Below are 22,853 nucleotides of genomic sequence, written 5' to 3'. Positions count from 1 at the left end.
GAAAGTTAATGCCTTTACTACACAATGAAAAGATATTTGGCTTTCAATTATAGACCAACTCAAACTAGCTGGCACTTCTGATGGAAGGAATAATAGAAATACAATAGAATCGTGTATCAAAGATCAGTAACTAAGGCAAGTTATGTAAGCTTTCCAGTACTTTTCCTTTATGTTCTATAGTGCACTGATCTCCTAAATTGTCATTTTTATTCTTTTGTACTGTGTGCAGTAGAGAATATAATGGCATTTTACTTAATTCTCTTAATGTTCAGATGCTGATTTTTTCAATGATCCATATGTCTCGATTATGTTCTGGTCTTTGTTGTGGAAATGAAAAGCTTCCATTGAATACTAATGGAAAAGCCAGAGACTCATGAAGAATTTTGGAAGCAGGATATGAAGTGCAAGATCTGCCTTTTACTCATAAGTTTTACTTTATAAAACAATACACTTGGTGCCAAGGAGGCTAGCTCTCAGCTATGGAAATGGGAGTTTCTAAAGGTTTTGAGGGGACAAGCAGGTGGTAGATATGGAGAAGAATTACTTGCAATGGGAATTTTGATGGGATTCATTCAGTGTCTGTACCCCAGTCTCCTTCACTGCTGTTTTGTCCTCTTTACATGTCTGCCCTGTTTCATCTCTCATCCCAATCATAGGAAAGGGTGGGTTGGGTGGGAGTGCAGAATGGGGATGTGAAGAGGGAGAATGAGAAAATCAGTGGAAGAAGGGGAAGAGGACAGCTTGGGGCTCTATAAAGATTAGGAGAAAGGGAGGCAACCATTCTGTCAGCAGGGTAGATGATAAGGTTATGGGAATGGGAGACAGGGAAGAAATGAGGCCTGAAAATAAGCCATGGTTCCTTTTGGTTCTTCAGTGCAATTCAGAGGAAGAACATACACATCAGAGATGGGTAAATAATATGTACAGTAGCTTCTTTTCTTAATGGTCACAACTAGTCCCCAGTTTATTATCACAGTTAGTTCTGTATAATGAATAATTTTCCAATCTGTGGTCTAACTCACTTGCAAAAGATTCAGTATTTATTCAGTATTTGAGGTATTTGACTGCTTACATAGTATGCTTCAAAGCCCTTTTTGTATGAACATAATTCTTGGGATCAAATTGTGTGTGCTAATATAAATAGGAAAATAGCTTTCTGCAAATACTTTTCAGTATTGTCTTAACTGTTTTATCAAATGTTTCTAACAGTGAACTCATTTGTTGGAATATGCATAGATAGCTAAAGAGTGAAAAGGATGCAAACAAATCCAACTGACCATCTAGTAAACATATTTCGCACCTCTTCACCAGTCAGTAATCTGAGAGTTAAATAACATATCTATTATGCCTGTGCATGCTAATTTTTGGTGTATTTTGAACGGCATGTATGGTGTGTAGTTAGAGGAGGCCTTGAAACATAAAAACCTTTGTATCAGAGGCCCAGTATGATGCCTAAGGCCTGAACTAAAGTAATGGTCAAGACTTTGTTAACATAAAAGAAAGTTAAGCTGTGAGCAAGAGGCACGCCCTGCTCAGAGTCTGACAAGGAGAGGGGTGATGTTGCAAAAACACACATACCTAAAAGGTACTGGACACGAGATATAAACATATGTCAGGATGGTACCAGAACATTCCGATACTAGCACATTCCACACAGATAACAAGGGACAGGCGGACCCATCCTAAAGACAGGCGCAAAAGGGTAATATGATGGATGGGGTTGTTTTGATTGAACCAACATGTACAAGGTGATTGGCGGCACCTTACTACATAGAGGAGTTGTACCTCAATACGTCGGAAGTGAGGTGTAACTTGTTTGTACCTGTGTATAAGAATGCACCCCTGAGGGGTCGTCTTTGTCTGGCCTAGGGGGCAGTCGTAAATCCCGCCACTGTCTGAGCCAGTCCTTTGTCAGGGAGCACATATGTACTAGCAGAACTGTAGACATCTGATTCAGGGAGCTAGAGATTGTGTTTCATTTGGCAATAAACCTGGCCGGGTGCCTTCGTACCTTATCGGAGTCTGTGGTCCTTGGGGTTTCTCTCGGGGTCTGCTGTAACAGCTATCTACGCAGAGCCAGGGCAGCACACAGAGGGAACACGCACACGCAGCCAACTGTTATCAACACTGGATAGAGGAGAGTACCACACTGGTGACACTTGACGACATGGTGTTTGATAGTATGGTCATGCTAGGTTGCATTTCCAATCAGTTTTTTTATCCTCCAGTGCATTATGCAGGATTTTCATGTGCAGCAATAAGAAGGTGTTTGAGGAGACATTATTCTTGGCAGGATTTAGTTGATTAGATTTGACTGTTTATGGATGTAAGGTGGAAGGCTACAATAAAATTATTATAAAACTTATAAAGTAACTGTCATGCTAAATTCAAACATCTCTTTAAAATAGACCACTAGAGAGAAACTGGAGTATGGAGAAAACATGTAAGACAGTGCTCTATTCTTATCCTCACTTAGAATGCATGCATAGAGTGCATGTGTTCTGTGTGTAATCATACAGATTTGTTCTGTGTTCCTGTCAGATTTCACAGACTAAGGGATTGGTCCTTCCACTGGCATTACCAGGTTGTGTAAGTAGTTCAGGAGGCACTCAAAATGGCAGGATAAAGCAAACTTATTTTTATGTAGCACTCAAGTCAGGGTAAAAGATGTCTGCATTATAGCATTTCTTGTTCTCTCTGCCCCCTGCCAATGGGGATAGATGAAATTGTCCCACTTCCTGGTCTATTGTAAAGCTGCTGCTATTTACAGGATTGATAATACTGCACTTGGTTAGAAAACCAGCTGTTCTGGGATATGAACAGCATGACTGCTAGCACTTTCTTCTCTGGAGCAGGCCCCTTATACATCTGCCCATCAAGCAGTTTTAGTGTAACCAACTGCTTCCAAACAGTATTGGCTAGCAAGTATTCCAGTGTGGCTTTTTCTAGCTTAATGGCAAGAAAACTGTTTTACAAACTCAAGGGGAAAGAGTGCTCCATTCGGAGTCAGGACTCCATTCAGTATTTGCATGGTGCTTGCCCACCCCCTTTATTTTTAGATTTCAGAGGAATGTTATTTCATATCAGCCCTACAGATGGCAGACAACAGCAGTCTATTATTTGCTGTAGCTGGTCTTCCTTATGGAGTGTAAAACATTACCGACAGCTTGGAAAGAACTGATAGAGAATGGTTCCTGGTGGTTGAGATCTGCTGGCCACTCCAGGCTATGCTGGTCTGCCTGAAATTTGACAGACATGCAGTAGAGAGGATTATATCCTTATCAATCAGTGCTGATAGATAATGCTATGGTTTCCTCTTTCTATTCCATATGTAGAATGACAATGACATTGTGTCATTCATTCTCAGGTTCAACCACTCTCACCTGCCACCTCTCAGGGAATGAGTAATAGCAGCCATCTCCTTGTACTGCACTCATTTGCACTGTGAGATGGAATGGCATACAACTGTTCACAAAACCTTCTAAAAATATGCTTCCTTAATGAACCAAAGCAACATACACTCTTACTATAACCCTGTCTTTTGTGACTGTTACAATTAGCATATCAGTATGATGAGTAAGGCAGGATTTTTTTTTTTTGGTAAAGTAACATAAACACCTAAATGGTACTATATAAATTAGTACTTCCTCAGTTTTTTTGGTACCCAGTTATTACAGTATTGTGCCTTATTGTATCTATTCTGTACACTGGTTCTGCTTTAGCTGTTCAGTTGTTTTATATTCATGCAAAATGTTGCTCTCTCTTTAGAAGTAGACTCTTTGGGAGGAAAGGGTGGGGGAGGAGACCATGCCTTTCTTTTTGTTTCTAGAAAACAAAAGTTCATAGTGTGCACTACCAGAAAAAGAATACATACAATTTTCCTCCACTCTTCTTTCAGCCATGTTCCCCTTTCTTTACATTAAAGGCCTTACATGAGGTTATTTTTAATAAAATAATTTTGCAATATCCTTTTAAGTATACAACATCTAATTGTTTTCACTCCTTTTATATTACCTAATGTTTGTTTGGTTCTAATAGTCTGATACTGCTTTAGATTTATAGACTTGGCTATTATTTTGTTGTGTCTGATTCAGAGGAATAATTGCTTTCTGTTGTTTCCTGTTCACTTTTATTTCCTGGGCCAAATGTCTTCACATAGCAGTATTTGAATGCTGTATCTTAAACGTTATTATTAACCTTTAATGTGAGCCTTCATCAGGAATCCTTTCAGAGCACAACTCTGCCATTAAATCATTTTCAAATGTTTTTTGAAACAGTTCTTTATTTTGTTTAAGGTGATAGCAACTGAACACTTGATTTAGGGGATATTTTTGAGCTACTTAGGATACACTTGGCTTGAAATTCTTTCACTGGTTGTATTTTACATAAGTAGTTTAAATAGTGGATATACATGTGCTGCATTATATTCCACTTAACACCTATGCAGAAATTGAGAGCTGTTAAACTGTTCCCTGGTTCAAAAGGGGCTCTAAGACACTGGTGTACTGTGTCCAGTATAAATTGTTTGGCTTCTGTATCAGAGTACTAGAAAATACACTGTAGGGAACAATGCTGCTGGGGCAAGCTGAAAAACTCACCCTTTTTGTAAAGGCGTGAGAGTTAGCAGTGAAATGCCTATCCGAAAATCTGATGATTTAGTTAAGGTTACTTAAGTGCATTTCCGATAATTAAGTCACCAGTTAAATACTCAGCTATTTTCCCCCCCACAAGATTCTGTGTAAAAAGCTTTCCTCCATGTCAGAGCTACGGCTAGCCCCAGGAAGTGGAGGTGGCAGTGCTTCTCCCTCATCCCCAAAGACCATCTGAAGGGGATGGAAGGGAGAACGCTCCGTCTGCAGTTACCAGAGAAGGGAGGAGAGATGGATCAGTATGTGGCTAGTTAGTGTGCAAGCCCTAATGTGAAGCCCTTGAAGTGCTTCCTGCAGATGTGACCCATTTAATTCCTTCTCTTGAGGGCAGTTTCCTAAAGCTGCCATCCCAATGGCTGAGCAAAGACTCAGATTTGTGTGTAGATACTGTATATTTTATTTGATTTATGGAACCCCTTCCCGGGGCACCTCTGATTACCAAGGGTGGTAGAACCCCTTAGTTCTCCCTCTCCAGGGGCTTGGTGACTCCCCCCGCTTAGGACTAGTGAGCACTGGGTTCTTGGCACTTGGTGCCTACACCTAGTGACCAGGTGCATAAACTAACCCCTACTGCCTCTAGGATATTACAATTTATAATAGGGAATTGAGGATCACAGATAAAAAGAAGCAACTTTTCTGTAAAGGAAGGGCATAAATTAAACAGGGAAAGGAACAGGCAGAGGAATCAAGGATACCAAATAAGAGGACCCAACCAATCCTACAACAGTGAATACAAGGTACCCACAAACAAAATAAAAAGAAATGCCCCCCAGAATCTCCTCGCAGGTCTTGTCTATTGTGGTGGAGCTGGAGGTTGATGTGCTTGGGCATGTCTGCTCTTTGCCTGGACATGTTTCTGCACATGCTCAATAGTTGCCGATCTTGCACATGCTCACTGATGTCCTTTACTTCAGAGCTGTGATTCTGCAAAGCCACACCCACATTCATTTAGGACACTTTTTTTTTTTTAAAAGAAATCCTAAGTTCTTACTGAGCATGCTCAGGGTCCGCAGCGTCCATCTCAGAGTGATTTTTGCTTATTCAGAACGGAGATCAGAAACACGAAGTTGAGACTGGAGAGTTTTCTCTGGTAATAACCTTTCCCCTAAAAAGACAAAACATGGGGGGGAATGTAGTAGAAAGAGAGAACCTGAGACATGAGGCTTTGTATAAGAAGCCCGGTATGAGGCCTGAGACCTGGACTAAAGTAGTAATCAGGCCTCCCTAATCTAAAGCAAAGTGAGCAACAGTCAGGCTGTGAGTAGAAGTCCGGCCCTGTTACGAAACATGCCTGCTTGCAACTTCACAGAAACTGGGAATAACGGGGCTGGTAGTGCAAAACCATGCACATTCCTGAGGAGTACTAAGCACAGGACACTCATACAAGCACATTCCAGAAGGGTGATACCAAAAACCCCGATAGCAAGTATGGTACAAACACACTCCCCGAAGATGATACAAGGGCACACTGATTCCCTGTTGAAGATAAGGTCAGAAGACTGTGTAATGGATAGAGATGTTTTGATTGAACCAACATGTACAAGGGAAAGGGTGGTAAATAACCATATCAGAGGAACAACAGATAACTTGTTTGTATCAGGATATAATAAGGAGCTTTCTAGGGATTGTCCTTGGCCAGCCAAAGTGGGAATGGAAAGTCCCACCATTCACTGAGCTGGTCCATTGTCACAGGCATACATGTGTTACTGTACCTGTAACCATTGAGCCAGGGCATTAGCACCATTCTTCCTTGTCAATAAACCTGGCTGGGTGCCTTTGCAACTGAACCAAGACTTGTGATCTTATTGGGCAGTTTGAACAAGGTCTGCTGGGTCAGGTCTGCGCAGAGCTGGGACAGCATGCACCAGCAACACACACACCCAGCCAATGACTAGTTACTGCGGATATTAAAGATATTCCAGAGGTAATTGTTGGCTATGAAAGTATGGGGATCCTAACTTGGGTGGTAGTGTTGATGGAACTCGTGCCCATAATTTGCCCTCCTTCAGGAGCTCCTGGTACATAAACTGCAAAGGGTACTACCCCATTGTTATGCAGGCACTAGTGCAGGGGGTCTCAACCTCTTTTCTTTCCGAGGCCCCCCCCAACATGCTATAAAAACTCTGTGGCCCACCTGTGCCACTCCACCTGTTTTTCTGCGTACGCAGTAGATTAGAAGTTGTGTTAAATTAATCGTTATACAGTTAAACACCCAAACATATGCAATATACAAAAGGAAAGGATAATATAGGTTCACAAATTAAAAAACTGAATATTATTTTTTGTCATACTTAGTGTGAAATTTGTTGCTCGTGGTGATCAACAATTCTGTGAAGACATGAGGATATCTTTGACAAGGACATGTGCATGTCATGGTCAGTGTTGATCCTTTGTTTTCATTGATGCCATGGCTGAAAAATCCAGCTTCACATACATAGGTGGTAATAAATGGGGTTGTGAGTTCAGGAAAATGAGCATTATATTTGTTAAGCAGAGCAGACAGAAGCGCTGCTAGCTGAGGTTTAATTACATCAAAGTCCATGTTTTGTTCCTGAATGAAAGAATGTAAGAGCTCACACATATAAGTACTGCCCCCACAAACACGAACTTTCCAGAGTTGTAGATTTCATTTGGATGTCTCGATTCTTTCATGCTGGGAAATAAAATGATCTCACCTTGTATAGTTTTATTCAGCGTATTCATTTTGCTGAATATGTCTGTGCGGTAACCCAGTTTTGCCAGTCACATCATAGAATCATAGAATATCAGGGTTGGAAGGGACCTCAGGAGGTCATCTAGTCCAACCCCCTGCTCAAAGGAGGACCAACCCCAACTAAATCATCCCAGCCAGGGCTTTGTCAAGCCTGACCTTAAAAACTTCCCTAGGTAATGCATCCCAGTGTTTCACCACCCTCCTAGTGAAAAAGTTTTTCCTAATATCCAACCTAAACCTCCCCCACTGCATCTGGAGACCATTACTCCTTGTTCTGTCATCAGCTACCACTGAGAACAGTCTAGATCCATCCTCTTTGGAACCCCCTTTCAGGTAGTTGAAAGCAGCTATCAAATCCCCCCTCATTCTTCTCTTCCGCAAACTAAACAATCCCAGTTCCCTCAACCTCTCCTCATAAGTCATGTGTTCCGGTCCCCTAATCATTTTTGTTGCCCTCAGCTGGACTCTTCCCAATTTTTCCACATCCTTCTTGTAGTGTGGGGCCCAAAACTGGACACAGTACTCCAGATGAGGCCTCACCAATGTCGAATAGAGGGGAACGATCACATCCCTCGATCTTGCTGGCAATGCCCCTACATATACATCCCAAAATGCCATTGGCCTTCTTGGCAACAAGGGCACACTTCCAGCACTTCAGCAAGGTCAGGTTTCTTATCATCTAAGAAAGTACATAACTCTTCCTTGAGGTTAAACATACAGGTAGGCATTCTGCCTCGAGATAACCATCTCACCTCTGTATGCATGAGCAAGGAATGGTGCTCTGCACTCACTTCTCACAAAGTGTAGCAAAACACCTGGAGTTTGTTGCTCTGGATTTAATAGAATCAACAAGTGTTTCCACAGTGTTCAGAACACAGTGAAGACCTGGTTCAATATCTTTCACAGCAAGCGTAAAAAGTGTATGTCTTTCAGTGTAAAAAGCCGTGTGTCCAAATAGCATGGTATACAACTACTTTTATTTTTGCACGACGTCAGACTGCTTTCTGATCATTGCTTTTTTTTACGTAGAAGAATAAATGGACACAAATCAGACGTCAAGAATTATAACATTCAAAAACCAGTTGGAGAACACTTCAATCTCTCTGGTCACTCGATTACAGACCTAAAAGTGGCAATACTTCAACAAAAAAACTTCAAAACCAGACTCCAACGAGAGACTGCTGAATTGGAATTAATTTGCAAACTGGATACAATTAACTTAGGCTTGAATAGAGACTGGGAGTGGATGGGTCATTACACAAAGTAAAACTATTTCCCCATGTTTATCCCCCCTCCTCCCACCCCCCACTGTTCCTCAGACGTTCTTGTCAACTGCTGGAAATGGTTCACCTTGATTATCACTACAAAAGTTCCTGCCCCCCGCCCTGCTCTCCTGCTGGTAATAGCTCACCTTACCTGATCACTCTGGTTACAGCGTGTATGGTAACACCCATTGTTTCATGTTTTCTGTGTATATAAATCTCCCCACTGTATTTTCCACTGAATGCAGCCGATGAAGTGAGCTGTAGCTCACGAAAGCTTATGCTCAAATAAATTTGTTAGTCTCTAAGGTGCCACAAGTACTCCTGTTCTTTTTGCGAATACAGACTAACACGGCTGCTACTCTGAAACCTCAAATTACACACCGCGGTTGAGATATATCACCACTTCCAGAACAAATAAAACCAAAATTCAAATAGCTGTTTCCTGTTTCCTAAATTTTGCAAGGTTAATAATGGCTTTATGTTTCTTGCTCCTGTTACTCTAAATTTTAGAAGCCAATTAAATTAGCCTATAATAGCTCTTCTAATTTAAGAAAAGGGTAACAAAATTGTGGCTCACCCTAAAGGAATTGCCAGGGTGTTACCAGGGGCTTGTCTCCAACCTGCAGAGGGCTCCCCAGAGCAAGCTAGTCTTGCTAACCCCCTGAAAGGACACAGATACAGCCTTCCGCTCAAGGATTGATAACACACAAGCTGAAATTCTTTGAAAACAAAAGAATTATTTATCAGAAATAATAAAAAATACAGAGTTTAATAAGGCAAGAAAAGATACATAGGATTTAATGAAATACAATAGAATTACATTTAAGAATTATTCAATAAAACAGTGTAGCAAAATAAAAGACACAAACTGCATAAAATATCTAACACAAACAGAGAATACAGTAGTTTCAATGTAACATGCATATAAAGATCCCGCATACACAAACACTTTTAGTCTTAGTGTTACAATCTATCCCCGTGTTTAATTCAATGTGGTATACACAGCCTCTATATATGAAATCAGTTGTCTACCTTGGACTCCTTTAAGCTAATGAATGGTACTTAGGGGTAGCTGTGGTTTCCAGGTTCAGTCCAGTAACACACCTGAATACCTTGGTAACTTCCCATCCACAGGAGAAACTTCTACCAAGGGGTAATTCTTTACAGCATTGCAAGGAAACTTTTCTCAGAAAAGGTGTCACATGGTTTGGGTCAATTCTGTGTATGTCTCACTCATCTTCAGAAGATGGAGGAAGCTGTCTCTTTATGGAGCTCAAACAGTTGTCATAGCTGTAGTATTTCCTGTGTGCATTTAATACATCTGAATGGGTTGATGTACAGGAAATGCTGTGATGCAGCCACTGCCTTGGTGATGTGGATGTACCTGGTACCTGTCCAAATTCAGGTGTTTATAAAGGTGCTGTGTTCACACAGTAACTGTCTTTGTCTGTCTTTGCACTCAAATAAACACTGCCCCTTTTAACACTGCTAATTGTGCTGGCCTAACCAGCAAGATATCTTGTTTTGGTATCTTGGCTGGCAGTGTCAACTTGAAGCTGACTCATTCTGCTTTAAAAGTACAGGGCGGGTACAATTCTTATTAATTCTTAAATTAATTCTACTGTACATCAGTAGTAATCATGAACACATTAAAGCTCATCTGCTACAAACAGAAATATTGACACAAGGATATTACATAATGCAATAAAAGAATCATTGTCTCCTGCAATTCAGGAAAAGGTTATTTTTTCAGAGCAAGCAGTATGTAGTAATCTTTGAAACTCATTAAGAATCAGCAACTGTTCAGAATCCTGAACAAAATGTTCAAGGACTACTAGACTGTAGAGACAATTCTTAACAGAGGCTACTGGGGAAAGTTGGGGCTAAAGGAACATTTGCAATCTTTGCTAAAATAAGTATGGTTTTTAATTTGATTATGAATAGTTAGTAAATGCAGTTCTCATCATGTAACAGTATTGTTGCAATATGGCACGTATTTGCACATGTGCATTGACAGCATTTTAACTAGTTCACACATGCACATAGTTAAATGCTTGCTTTCTCATCTTTTATAGTTCTAGCATAAACATACAATGAACATCAGCCAATCTGTCACCTTAATGAACAGATTTCCCAAGAGAGCTCTCCTCTACCATTCCTTGAGACTAATAATTCCACCTGTGCCACTGCTCCCGCTTCTAACGCCTCTGTCTTCGACACCTGTCTCTGATCTGCGTCGGGTTCCTCCCATCATCCTGCAACGGGTTACTCAGTTTGCTGCTGAAGAGAAGACCGTTGTGTAGGACACCTGAGCTCGCTCCAACTCAGTTGAGTGGTATGATTGCAGCCGTGATGAGTGAATAATTGATTTTGTGATTCAGAGGCCAAAGTTAAAAGGAAATATCATTTAGTTTAGAATCAAAACAATTTTTTTGTTTTCTCTCAATGAAACGAACCTCTCCAAAAGCTCATTTGGGTGTTGAGTGGAGCGTTTTGAATGTGGATTCAAAATAACATTTTTGAAACAGTTTATTTTGACATTGTTCAAAACTGGAAGCAGGTATGATCTTGTTGTGATAGGGCATCAGTGAATTCCTCGAACTTAGTGTAATTCAGGAAGTCGTACTTAGCCAACAGTGCTTGAAAATTGATTATCTTGAATTGCAAACTGGAGGAAGAGAAGACTTTCCTCCACAGAACATTAAGACGCTTCCCTTCCTTGTCCCCAGGAGGGACCCAGGGTGTTGCTGCTTGGTCTTCTCTGCAGCACCTGAACCACCAACAAGTTCAGAGCAGGGTAGGAGAAAAGGAATTCTCTTCCCTTGGCAGGGACATAGTATTGTTTGTCCTATCCTTTGGGAGTGATGGAACATGTGACGGGGGTATGCTGTACAACTCTTGCAGGCTCCAATATGGCATCGTTAATTGGGAGCGGTATTCTTGCCAGTGTCAAGGTGTGTAGGATATCCCGGAGCTTATGCTGTGAGTCTTGAATCTCCTCCTCGAATTCTCCCACAACTCTCTTTAGAAGCTCCTGGAACTATCTGAAGTAATCTGGTGAGGAGGGAAACGAAGCAGTTACCACTTCATTTGGTGAGGAGGATGGGAACCTAGCCAGCTCTGGCAGAACCACCAGGACCAGGGTGTAAGATCCTTCCACCTGCTTGATGGGTCCCTTGGCACAGAAGCAGGTGGTGATTCTCTTGTGGATCGAGTGGGTTCCAAGGGAGGATACTGCTCAAGGTCTCCAATATGGCCAGTAAACTGGATTTGTTGGAGGTAGTGGGGGTATTAGTGACTCCAAGAATGGTGAAAGGTAGTTATTCCCATGGATGTGCATGTCTCTGTGATGGTGTATAGGAGCAGTATGGAAGAGGCAATTCTTCTCCCAGTCCCGATCCTTCAGAAGAGGAGAAGCTGGGCTCCGATTCTAGTGGTGATACCATCGGAGCTAATGGAACCAGGTATCGTATATGTGAGGAGAGTGAGAGACCCCGTATCCTAGGCACATCCCATGGAGGGGATATGATCTCCCTGGATGTGGACGGGCCTGATGGAGGAGGAGACTCTGGATCCAGTCAGATGAAGACCTCTTGGGGTCTGCCACAGATCCAGATCTTCCTGGTGTGAGGTGCACTCTTTCCCCCCCCCCCCCAGTTATTGGTACTGGCACTGAGGACTTCCCTGGTACAGGCAGGTCTTGTGCCTTGTGGGGTGCTGGTGACAGAGGTCCTGGCACTTCAACACCCAAGACCATTGGACCCCGTTGTTTCTGGGTCATATTCTTGTGCCTGTAAGATTTGGAATGTGCTCCGTTCCCTTTGGCCAAGCTAGCGAAGGGAATGTCCATTTTCTTGGACTTAGAGGAAGATTTAGCCCCATGCCTGTGGGGTGCTTTCAAACCTCCCGACTAGGTCCTGCCATGGGTTCAGTTGAGGTAGTCCCACTGGCACCGGCATCGGACGAGGAGTGGGAGGTGCACTCCTCACTGAATCAGGCCAATGTATGTATCCCTTGGGATTACAGGGAGTACAGCCTGGGTCTGAGTGTGGTGTTCTGGCAATCTCCAAGAGATACTTGTGGAGACAAAGAGCTCTGCCTTCTCAGATTCGGCTGGGAAACGATTGACAAATACTGCACCTAGCTGTGGTTTGAGCTTCTCTCATGGAGTAGAGGCAGTGTCGATGGTCATCGCTGACTGAGAAGGATCACAGGCAGGAGGTGCAGAGTTTGAAGGCTGAAGTCCTGGGCATAGTCCAGAACCTGTCGGATGGGAGGATAGGGGAAAAAGCCCGGAAGCTATTCTAAACTAACATTAAAACTACTAAAACTAGGACAAATGTAAACTAGGGAAACTACAGATAAAAAGTGGTAAAAGTAACTACAACTTTGATCTTTTTTTGAAGTTCATCAGAGATGAGTTCAGTAAAAGTTCCAACCCGGCCCATGCAGCGGTGAGAAGGAACTGGCAACGCCGTTCTTCCACCCCACCTGTTGTCGACTCAGAAGCATGAGGCAAGTCAGGGCATATGTGCGGACCAACGGACACTATGTTCAAAATTCTCTGACTCCGGGCGCCTGGTGTGCATGCATAACCCTCAGAGGTCTACAATAGGGACCATCACTTGAAGAAGAAAGTGTTTTACAAACAAGTATTAATAATTTCACCTTCTCTCCTCCCTCCACAAGCAGTGGATTATAACTGCTTTTACAGCAGCTTTTTTCTTGATTCAACAAAACTTAATGTTAGGTGAGTGGTGTTAGGGACCAGTATTGGTGGGGATGGATTGGACTCCACACAAGTACCTCTCTCGCTAAGAACACGATTAGTACAAAAATGCCTATAGTGTTTCAATTATGTTGGTCTGAGATTCCCAAGCAGGTTAATTAGTGCAGCCAACATACAGCTAGAAATCTGACTTTCTTCCAATATGAGTGTAAACTCAATTCAGCAATAAACAGGATGCAACTGTGGTAAGTCATGATTCTTGTCTTCTAACAAATGTGACTGATTCATCGGGTAGCATTAAAACATACCTTGCTGCTTTCATATTTTAGATGAGAAATAAACGTACTTTCACCAAGTTCCAACCTTGATAGTTGGTAACAGGCTATATATTTTATGTGTTTAAAGCTTCTATTGCGGATTTAGTAAGGGAAGCTACTGTGTGATTATAAAATATTTTCCTTTTCCTCTTCTCATTCTCTCCCTCAACGATTGAAGCAGAAATAATTTACAGCTGTAATACGGTTTCTATCTCATGGAAAATATACTAGCATCATTACCAGAGAGATGGCATGACTTTTAATGTGTCACTCTACAACAGTAATCCCATTTCTCTCCACCTGTGGCTTCTGTGCAAGTGACAAATGCACTAATTCCCTCTTTAATGCTGAATGCCCAGGTTTTTTGGTATTCAATCCAATTACTCCGTAACATTGATATGAAGAAAGGGACATTACATACATTATGTATACCCTTCATCTCCTCTGGATTTGTTTATTACAAGTCTTCTGCCACTGCAAAGAGGCTACATTTTCTAGCTCCTGGTTTAGTTTGCATCTGTTATCACCATACCTGCTGCAAGATATTACCATATGTTGTATAGCTAGGGCTCTTTAGTTTCGGTTTTTATTTGGTTAAAATTTGCTGGGAATTTATCAGTGTTTGTCACAAAACTAATTGGATGAAAATTGGTACAAAAATACCTTTACAGTTTTCTTGGTAGATATCAGGATTGATATTGGGGGATGGGAAGACAGAAAAAAATAACAAATAGAGAAAAGTCAGAGTCTTGAAAATAAAAGCACTTATATGATGTGGTTTATTTCATGAAGAGAAAGTTACTCACCTTGCAGTAACTGAGGTTCTTCGAGATGCGTTTCCCTTTGGGTGCTCCACTCCAGGTGACGGTGCATCCTGGCACCGCTGATCAGAGATCTTCGGTAGCAGTGCCTGGTTGGGATGCACGCGCTCAGCTGCAGTCTCGCAGTGTCGTTAGGGTCTGCCTGAGTGCACGTGTCCCGCACCCCCCTCTGTTCCTTCTGTACCGTAGAGTTGTCCGATTAGTACTGCAAAGTAAAGGGGAGTGGAGCACCCACAGGGACACATATCTCCAAGAACCTCAGTTACTGCAAGGTGAGTAACTTTCTCTTCTTCTTCGAATGCTGTCCCTGCGGGTGCTCCACTGCAGGTGAATGTGAAGCAGTACCCACTATGGTTGGTGGGATTTTGGAGTTGCTTGAGGAATAATGGTAGATAGTACCATATGGCCAACTATGGTGTCTGCCATGGTATCCCGTGTGATAGCATAATGTTTGGCAAATGTGTGGTCAGATGTCCACGTGGCCGCCTTGCATATGTCTGTAATAGGTACGTTGTGAAGGAAGGCAACCTATGTTGACATTGCTCTAGTAGAATGAGTTCTAACACTCTCTGGGGGTTGAACATTGTGGGTCTGATAGCAGGATCTGATGCAGTCCGAGATCCACTTGGAGAGTCTTTGCTTAGAGATAGCCTCACCCTTTGATCTCTCGGTAATTAGAAACAAATAGCCTAGGGCCTTGTCTACACTACGAAATTAGGTCGAATTTATAGATGTCGGTTTTGTAGAAAGCATTTTTATACAGTCGATTGCTTGTGTCCCCACACAAATGCTCTAAGTGCATGCAGTCGGCAGAGTGCATCCATAGTACCAAGGCAACAGTCAACTTCTGGAGTGTTGCATTGTGGGTAGCTAGCCCACAGTTCCCGCAGTCTTCGCCACCCATTTGAATTCTGGGTAGAAATCCCAATGCCTGATGGGGCTAAAACATTGTCGCGGGTGGTTCTGGGTACATATCGTCAGGCCCCCTTCCCTCCCTCCTTCCCTCCCTCCGTGAAAGCAACGGCAGACAATCGTTTCGTGCCTTTTTTCCCATGTTACCCGTGCAGACGTCATACCATGGCAAGCATGGAGCCCGCTCAGCTAACCGTCACTGTATGTCTCCTGGGTGCTGGCAGACGCGATATGGCATTGCTACTGTGACAAAGTTCCTCCTCTGCCTTAGTGGATCCTGCGATTATTGGTGGATTTGCTTGCCTCAGAGGTTCACGGCAGCCCTCAGTTTGGTCACTTTCGTGGCTCAGATCTGCCATTCACTCAGTTAGCCTCATCACTGGCCAGCATGGAGAAAAAGAAGAAGAACAATCCCCGCAGTCTCTGCTGATCCACCTAGTGGAGCGGGGAACAGGCCAGAGACCTTCCCCTCTGGTGGAACCCACAGTCCAGGTCAATGCCAGCAGTCATACTGTACCGTCTCCTGCCGACCACCCAGGAGATGACGATGGCTAGCAGGCGTACTGCTCCTTCGGCTGCCAGCAAGATGTATAAAGATAGATGAAGAGGATCAAAACAAGAAATAGACCAGATTTGTTTTGTATTCATTTTCTCCTCCCTTCCTCCCTCCCTCCCTCTGTGAAATCAATGGCCTTCTAAACCCAATTTTGAGTTCTATCCTTGAGGGGGCCATTCTGTTTTTCGCAAAGCCACCCCCTTTGTTGATTTTAATTCCCTGTAAGCCAACCCTATAAGCCATGTTGTCGGTCGCCTCTCCCTCCGTCAGAGCAACGGCAGACAATCGTTTCACGCCCTTTTCCCTGGATTGCCCGAGCAGACACCATAGCATGGCAAGCATGGAGCCCATTCAGCTCACCGCAGCAGTTATGACCACTGTAAACACCTCGTGCATTATTGTGCAGTTTATGCAGAACCAGCACCTGAAAAACCAGGCAAGGAGGCAACAGCAGCGTTGTGATGAAGACATGAACACACTTTTTTCTAAAATCATGGTCCCCCGCAATTTGGAGATCATGGTGTTAATGGGGCAGGCTCATGCCATGGAACGCTGATTCTGGGCCTGGGACCGGATAGTGTTGCAGGTTAGGATGATTCCCAGTGGCTGCGAAACTTTTGCATGCGTAAGGGCACTTTCATGGAACTTTGTGACTTGCTCTCCCCTGCCCTGAAGCACAAGAATACCAAGATGAGAGCAGCCCTCACAGTTCACAAGCGAGTTTAAATAGCCCTGTGGAAGCTTGCGATGCCAGACAGCTACCAGTCAGTCGGTAATCAATTTGGAGTGGGAAAAGCTACTGTGGGGGTTGCTGTGATGCAAGTAGCCAACGCAATCATTGAGCTGCTGCTATCAAAGGTAGTGACTCTGGGAAATGTGCAGGTTGTAGTAGATGGCTTTGCTGCAATGGGATTCCCTAACTGTGGTGGCTATAGATGGAACGCATATCCCTATCTTGGGACTGGACTACCAGGGCAGCCAGTACATAAACCGCAAGGGGTACATTTCAGTGGTGCTGCAAGCACTGGTGGATCACAAGGGACGTTTCACCAACATCAACATGGGATGGCCGGGAAAGGTTCATGACGCTCGCGCCCTCAGGAATTCTGGTCTGTTTAAACAGCTGAAGGAAGGGATTTACTTTCCAGACCAGAAAATAACTGTTGGGGATGTTGAAATGCCTATAGTTATCCTTAAAGACCCAGCCTACCTCTTAATGCCCTGGCTTATGAAGCCATACACAGACACCCTGTTTAAAAAGGTACACTCACCAGAGGTCCCTTCTCCGGTAGGCCATCAGGGTGCTTATTTCACCAACTCTTCTCATTGATGTTATGGCAACCAAGAAAGCCACTTTCATGGACATGTGGATCAGGGATGAGGTAGCCAGGGGCTTGAAAGGAGGTTCATAAGGGCACAGAGGACTAGGTTGAGACTCCAGAAGGCTACTGGTGAATGAATCTCAGGGTAGAGATTTTGCAGGCCCATAAGGAAGCGTTTCATGGTGGGGTGGGGGAAAAGTGAATAGCCGTCCAGAGTGTCGTGGAAGGTGGTAAGGGCCGTGAGGTGTACTCTGATAGAACTGAGCAAAAGCCTGTCCTGTTTTAGTTTGAAAAGATAGTCTAAGATGTCAGGGAGGGTTGCAGTCTGGGGTGTCAGGCGTCTGTGGAAGCACCAGATGGAGAAGCGATTCCACTTTTGCAGGTAAGTCTTACAAGTGGAGTCCCTTCTACTGGGCAGGAGGCTGTATTGGACCTGTTCTGAGCAGGCTAATTCATGGGATTGAAACCATGAAGGAATCATGCCGTCAGATGGAATTTCCAGAGCTGCAGATGAAGAAGCCAACCGCAGTTCTGGGAGAGGACATCTGATCTGTCGGGGAGAGTCCTTGGAGGACTGATGGACATGCATAGCAGGTAAGGATACCATGTCTCTCTGGGCCAAGCTGGGGCAAAAGGTATGACCCGGGCCTTGTCCTCTGTGATCTTGCATAGAACCCTGTGTATCAGTGGAATCGGTGGAAAAGCGAACCTGACGGAGTTGTTCCAAGGAATGAGGAACGCATCCCCTAGAGATGCGTGCCCGAGTCCCGCTCTGGAGCAATATAGATGCCATTTACGGTTTTGAATGGGTCTATGGATGGAGTGCCCCAGTGGGAGAAGAGCTGTTGGAGTATCATGGGATGTAATTCCAGTTCATGTTCCTTGGAGAAGTGTCTGCTGAGTGTGTCGGCAGTAGTGTTTTTACACCCAGTATGAAGCGGTGATTTCTATGTGATGTTGTATGCACCAATTCCATAGTCAGATGGCTTCTGTGCACAGGGAGTGAGATCGTGCTCCTCCCTGCCTGTTGATGTAAAACATACATGCTATATTGTCTGTCAGAATTCAGATGGACTTGTTCTTTACGGTGGGAAGAAAGTGACGGCAACCGTACCTGATGGCTCTGAGTTCTAGAAGATTGACATGCAGACGCGCCTCTGAGAGGGGTCAGCGGCCCTGTACCTTGTGGTCGTGTAGCTGCGCTCCCCAACCTTTCAGGGAAGCATCCATGGTGAGCATGAGTACTGGGGAGTGTGGTTGGAAGGGAACACCCATGCATAGGTTCTCTGATTTTGTCCACCAATGTAGGGAGGCCAATACGTTCGGTGGCAGAGTCAGTGTTATGCAGAAACTTTGTCTGCTGGGTTTGTAGTTGGCGTTGAGCCAACCCTGAAGGCACCTCATTTGCAGCCTGGCATATTTGACCACTAAGGTGGTGGCTGCCATGTGTCCAAGAAGCTGTAGGCCTCTGTATTCTGGGGCGAACAGAGATTGTGCATATGAAATGCGTAATAGTGAGGAATCTGTTGTGTGGAAGCGAGGCTCTGGTTCAAATCGAGTCCAGGTGAGCTCCAATGAACACTGCTGTGTAGGTATCAGGGTGGATTTTTGGAAATTTATTTGCAGGCCTAGACTGTGGAAAAGAGAGAGAGTAAAGTTTGTCACTGTTAACGTCTCGTCATAGGAGCTGGCTTTGATAAGGCAGTCATCTAGGTAGCGGAAAAGTATAATCCCGTGTTTGCTGAGGTGGGCTACAACTACAGCTAGGGTCCTGGAGAATACCCACAGTGCTGTGGAGAGACCGAACGGAAGTACTCTGTATTGAAAGTGTCGTGTCCGAGTGTGAATTGCAGGAAGCGTCCGTGTGCTGGATGAATTGATATATGGAAATAGGCGTCTTGTAGATTGAGGGCTGTGAAGCAGTCCCCTTGTTCCAGATTGGGTATTATTGTGCCCAATGTGACCATCTTGAATTTTTGTACACGTACAATTTTGTTCAGTCGGCATAGGTCTAATATAGGTCTCCACCCCCCACCTTTCTTTTGTGTCAGAAAGTAGTGAGAGTAGAACCCTTTTCTGTGATGTTGCGTTGGTACATGTTCGACTGCTCCTAGGTGAAGAAGATGAGCCACCTCCATGCAGAGAAGGTGCTCATGAGAGGGGTCCCTGAAGAGGGACAGGGAAGGGGAAAGGGAGGGTGGGGAAGATAAGAAAGGGATGGAGGTTACTGACTGAACTATTTCCAGGACCCAGCGGTCCTGCATGATCTGTTGCCGGACATGATGGAAAGCCTGGAGGCAGTAGGCAAATAGGCGGCGGAGTCAAGGGGTGGTCACATAGACCCCCGACCAGCACTTCAAAATTGTTGTTTGTTTTCCGATGGGTGGGAAGTAGTTGGTTGCACCTGGTTTCGCCTGCACCTAGGAGGTCTGTTGTGGTTTCTCCCAGTGCCATACAGTCTGGACTGGAGTCGGTGATATTGTTGTGCATGGGGCCTCTGATAAGGTTGATACCGTGATCTCCTGGGGAGGGACAGGTATGTGCCCAGTGTCCACAGGGTGGCTCTAGAGTCTTTCATAGTGTGAAGGACTTCATCTGTTTTTTTTAGAAAAGAGTTTATCTTTGTCAAAGGGAAGATCCTCCACTTTGGTCTGCAAATCTTTAGGGATACCGGATGCAGACAGCCAGGAAGACCGGCGCATCACCACTACATTGGCAGTGGTGCAGGTTGTTGTATCTGCCATGTCCTTGGTCTTTTGTAGTACTGTCCTAGACACCAATTGACCTTCGATGAGGACTGACTTGAAGTCCGCTCTCCTGTCCTCCAGTATATGGGAGGCAAAATCAAAGAGCTTGTTGTAGTTGTCATAGTCATAGCTTGCGAGGAGGGTGGAATAATTTGCAATTCTAAATTGTAGAGTAGAAGAGGTATAAACCTTGCAGCCCAGGAGGTCAAGGCGTTTGTCTTGCAGAGTGGGCCAGTAGTGTGGCTGCTTTGTTTTCTGCGTCACTGCATCCACCACAAGAGAATTGGTTTGTGGGTGGGAAATTAAGAAATCTACGTCCTTTGTGGGAACATAGTCCTTTGTGGGAACATAGTATTTCTTGCATGTTGGTGGGATGGAGGCAGGGTCTGCCAGAGAGTATCAGCTGGTTCTAGGAGGGCTTTGTTTATGGGTATTGAGATCTTTGAGGGTGCAGAGGGTGGGAGGATTTTGAGGAGTCTATGTTGTGTCTCCTGGACTTCCTCCAAAGGGATGTCCTGGCTGAGTGCCACTCTCTTGAAAAGTTCCTGGAATTACTTAAAGTCATCCACGTTTTGTGGAGGTGGAGGCATGAGGGCGTCCTCTGCGGCTGATGGCGAGGCAGGAGCTGGTAAATCCAGGAAGGGTTCATAGCCCACCTCTTCATCAGGAGCTCTAGATGTTGATGGAGCTGGGGATATAGGCATAGGACAAATTTGTGGTCTGGTAGAAGGGGCATAAAGAGGAATGGTGGCAGGAGCTGACCATGGATACCACTGAGGCCAGGGCACCAGGTAGGAAAAGTTGGGTCCCAGCCACTGGGGGACAAAGTAGGGAAACTGAGGCTGATTCTTATGATGCACCATGTCTTGGGATGTGTATGGCTCTGGTGGAGGGGGAGACTCAGGCAAGGAGAACTCTGCCTGCTGCTGTATGTCATTCTCACTATCAGTGAAAGTATCCAGGTCAGGTGGTGAGAGCTGCTGTTCAAACCGTGAGTGCTCCGTGTCTAGGAGCAGAGAGTCAGGCTCAGGGGCCACAGAGACATCCTGTGATGCAGGAATTGTTGCAGCTCCCTAGGCTGGTGTGCTGCGGAGCATGAAGTGTGAACGGCAGCCCGGAGTGATTTTCGTTTCGCCTTTGTAGGAGCCGTGAGATGTTTGTGAGAGCCCCACAGGGGGTCTGAATCTGCTCCCGAGGTGGCAGGCAGGCTCAGTGCTGACGTTCTTGTCGGCACCGGGGTGGAACGCGGTGCCGGCAGCCGGGTCCATTGTCGGTGCTGGCAGGACCGGTGCGGAGGAAAGCTTCCCGCTGGGGGAAGTCGGGTTCCTGCTTTTGCGCCTGACAAATTCTGTGAGTCTTGAATCAAGTGCTTTGCTAATAAACAGAGTGGTCTGACAAATTCTGTGAGCCTTGAATCTGACTTTGACACGCCCCACGTGAGTTGCTGCTGAGGTGCTGCAGCGGTCAGAGTTGCCTGCTCTCGGCACTGTCGGCACCAGGGGTAAAGACCTTGCGGGAGAGCCTTTACCCTTTTGAGTGTCTCTGAGAGGAGACGTTAGGGCTTCCTGCCTCTTCGCGTGAGAGGGTGAAGCCGGGCTCCCGGTCGGTTCTGACTTGGCAGGGGAGCGTGAGGGAGAGGGTTTACTGCCCTTCTCCATAGGCGGCTGCAGAGCTTTCTCCATGAGGAGCATTTTTAGCCGCAAGTCTCTGTCACGGCGAGCTCTAGTTTTTAAGTTGGCGCCGTGGAGACACTGCAGGGACGTGTGTCTTGCTGAGGCATTTAACGCAGTGTGAGTGCCCGTCAGACCGCGGCATAGACTCCTTGCAGGAGCCACGTTTCTTAAAGCCTGGCGACCGCAGCATAATGAAAGTATGAGCGTCCGGGGAAGTCTCAACGAGAGACTAGTTGAGGAAAAAATTTATTTGTTTATTTATTTATTTAAACTAACGGACTATGCTAAAGGAAAGAGAGAACTGGGAAATGGCTAGCTAACCATTTCTATTTTTCTTTACTTATTTCCTACCGTAACCAGGGAAGAGATGAGCACTGCCCCATGTCCCATCTTCAACCGAGGATGGTTGAGAAGGAACTGAGGGGGGTGCGGGATGCGTGCGCTCAGGCAGATCCTAACAACTCCACGAGACAGCAGCGGAGCGCGTGCGTCCCACCCAGGCGCTGCTACCGAAGATCTCCGATCAACGGCGCCGGGACGCACCGTCACCTGGAGCGGAGCACCCACAGGGAGGGCACTCGAAGAAGAACTGTGTTTAGGTGCCTAATATGTAGTGTCACTACATGGTGCCTGAATCTATCTGAGCCCTGAAATACTGTACCAAACACAATTTAATGTGGTTCACTGTAGAACTTAAATTGAACTCAAACGCTGCATGTCATGTCAGAGTTTATGAACTCATTATCTTTAATCCTCCATTAAAATTTTAACTTTTCTTTTTAACAAACAGCTTAGTGTTGGTGACTTATGTTTGCTATAAGGGGCTTCAGTGTAAATTCCAGGATAGCATAGGCGCACAGCATTTATTTCAAACTGTCTTTTCCAAGGCTTGTTCCCCTGCACTCTTGGGTGTAGCCAAATTTAGAAAATATTCTCTCCACATCAGCTGAACCAAGCAGCACACTGAGGATACGAGAAACAGCATGGCTCAAATGCGGGAAGTCGATGCAGTGGATTTTCCAAAATTCAAGAGATCAATATTGTTGTTGCTTGGAGAAGGCATTGCCGTGCACTCATGGAATTCACTTTCCAGTTTAGCCCTTTCTTCATTAGATGCCACAAAGGGAGAAAATAATCTTTAAATTTCTC

At 44.7% G+C, this 22,853-nt stretch overlaps 1 long non-coding RNA gene across 1 annotated transcript in view; it reads left to right on the top strand.

Annotated features, from left to right (window-relative positions):
* The window catches only part of LOC142070891 (uncharacterized), a 37,409-nt gene extending 14,954 nt beyond the window's left edge, over positions 1–22,455 (top strand). Inside the window, exon 3 of the long non-coding RNA XR_012666807.1 lies at positions 22,065–22,455. This is a non-coding gene — a long non-coding RNA (uncharacterized LOC142070891). The remainder of the gene's footprint in view (positions 1–22,064) is intronic.
* The last annotated feature ends 398 nt before the right edge of the window (positions 22,456–22,853 follow it).

The sequence above is a fragment of the Caretta caretta genome, chromosome 2, assembly GCF_965140235.1.
Source record: "Caretta caretta isolate rCarCar2 chromosome 2, rCarCar1.hap1, whole genome shotgun sequence".
Classification (NCBI taxonomy): Eukaryota; Metazoa; Chordata; order Testudines; family Cheloniidae; genus Caretta; species Caretta caretta.
Note: the sequence above shows the minus strand (reverse complement) of the source record. Positions and strands in the feature narration are given on the sequence as shown.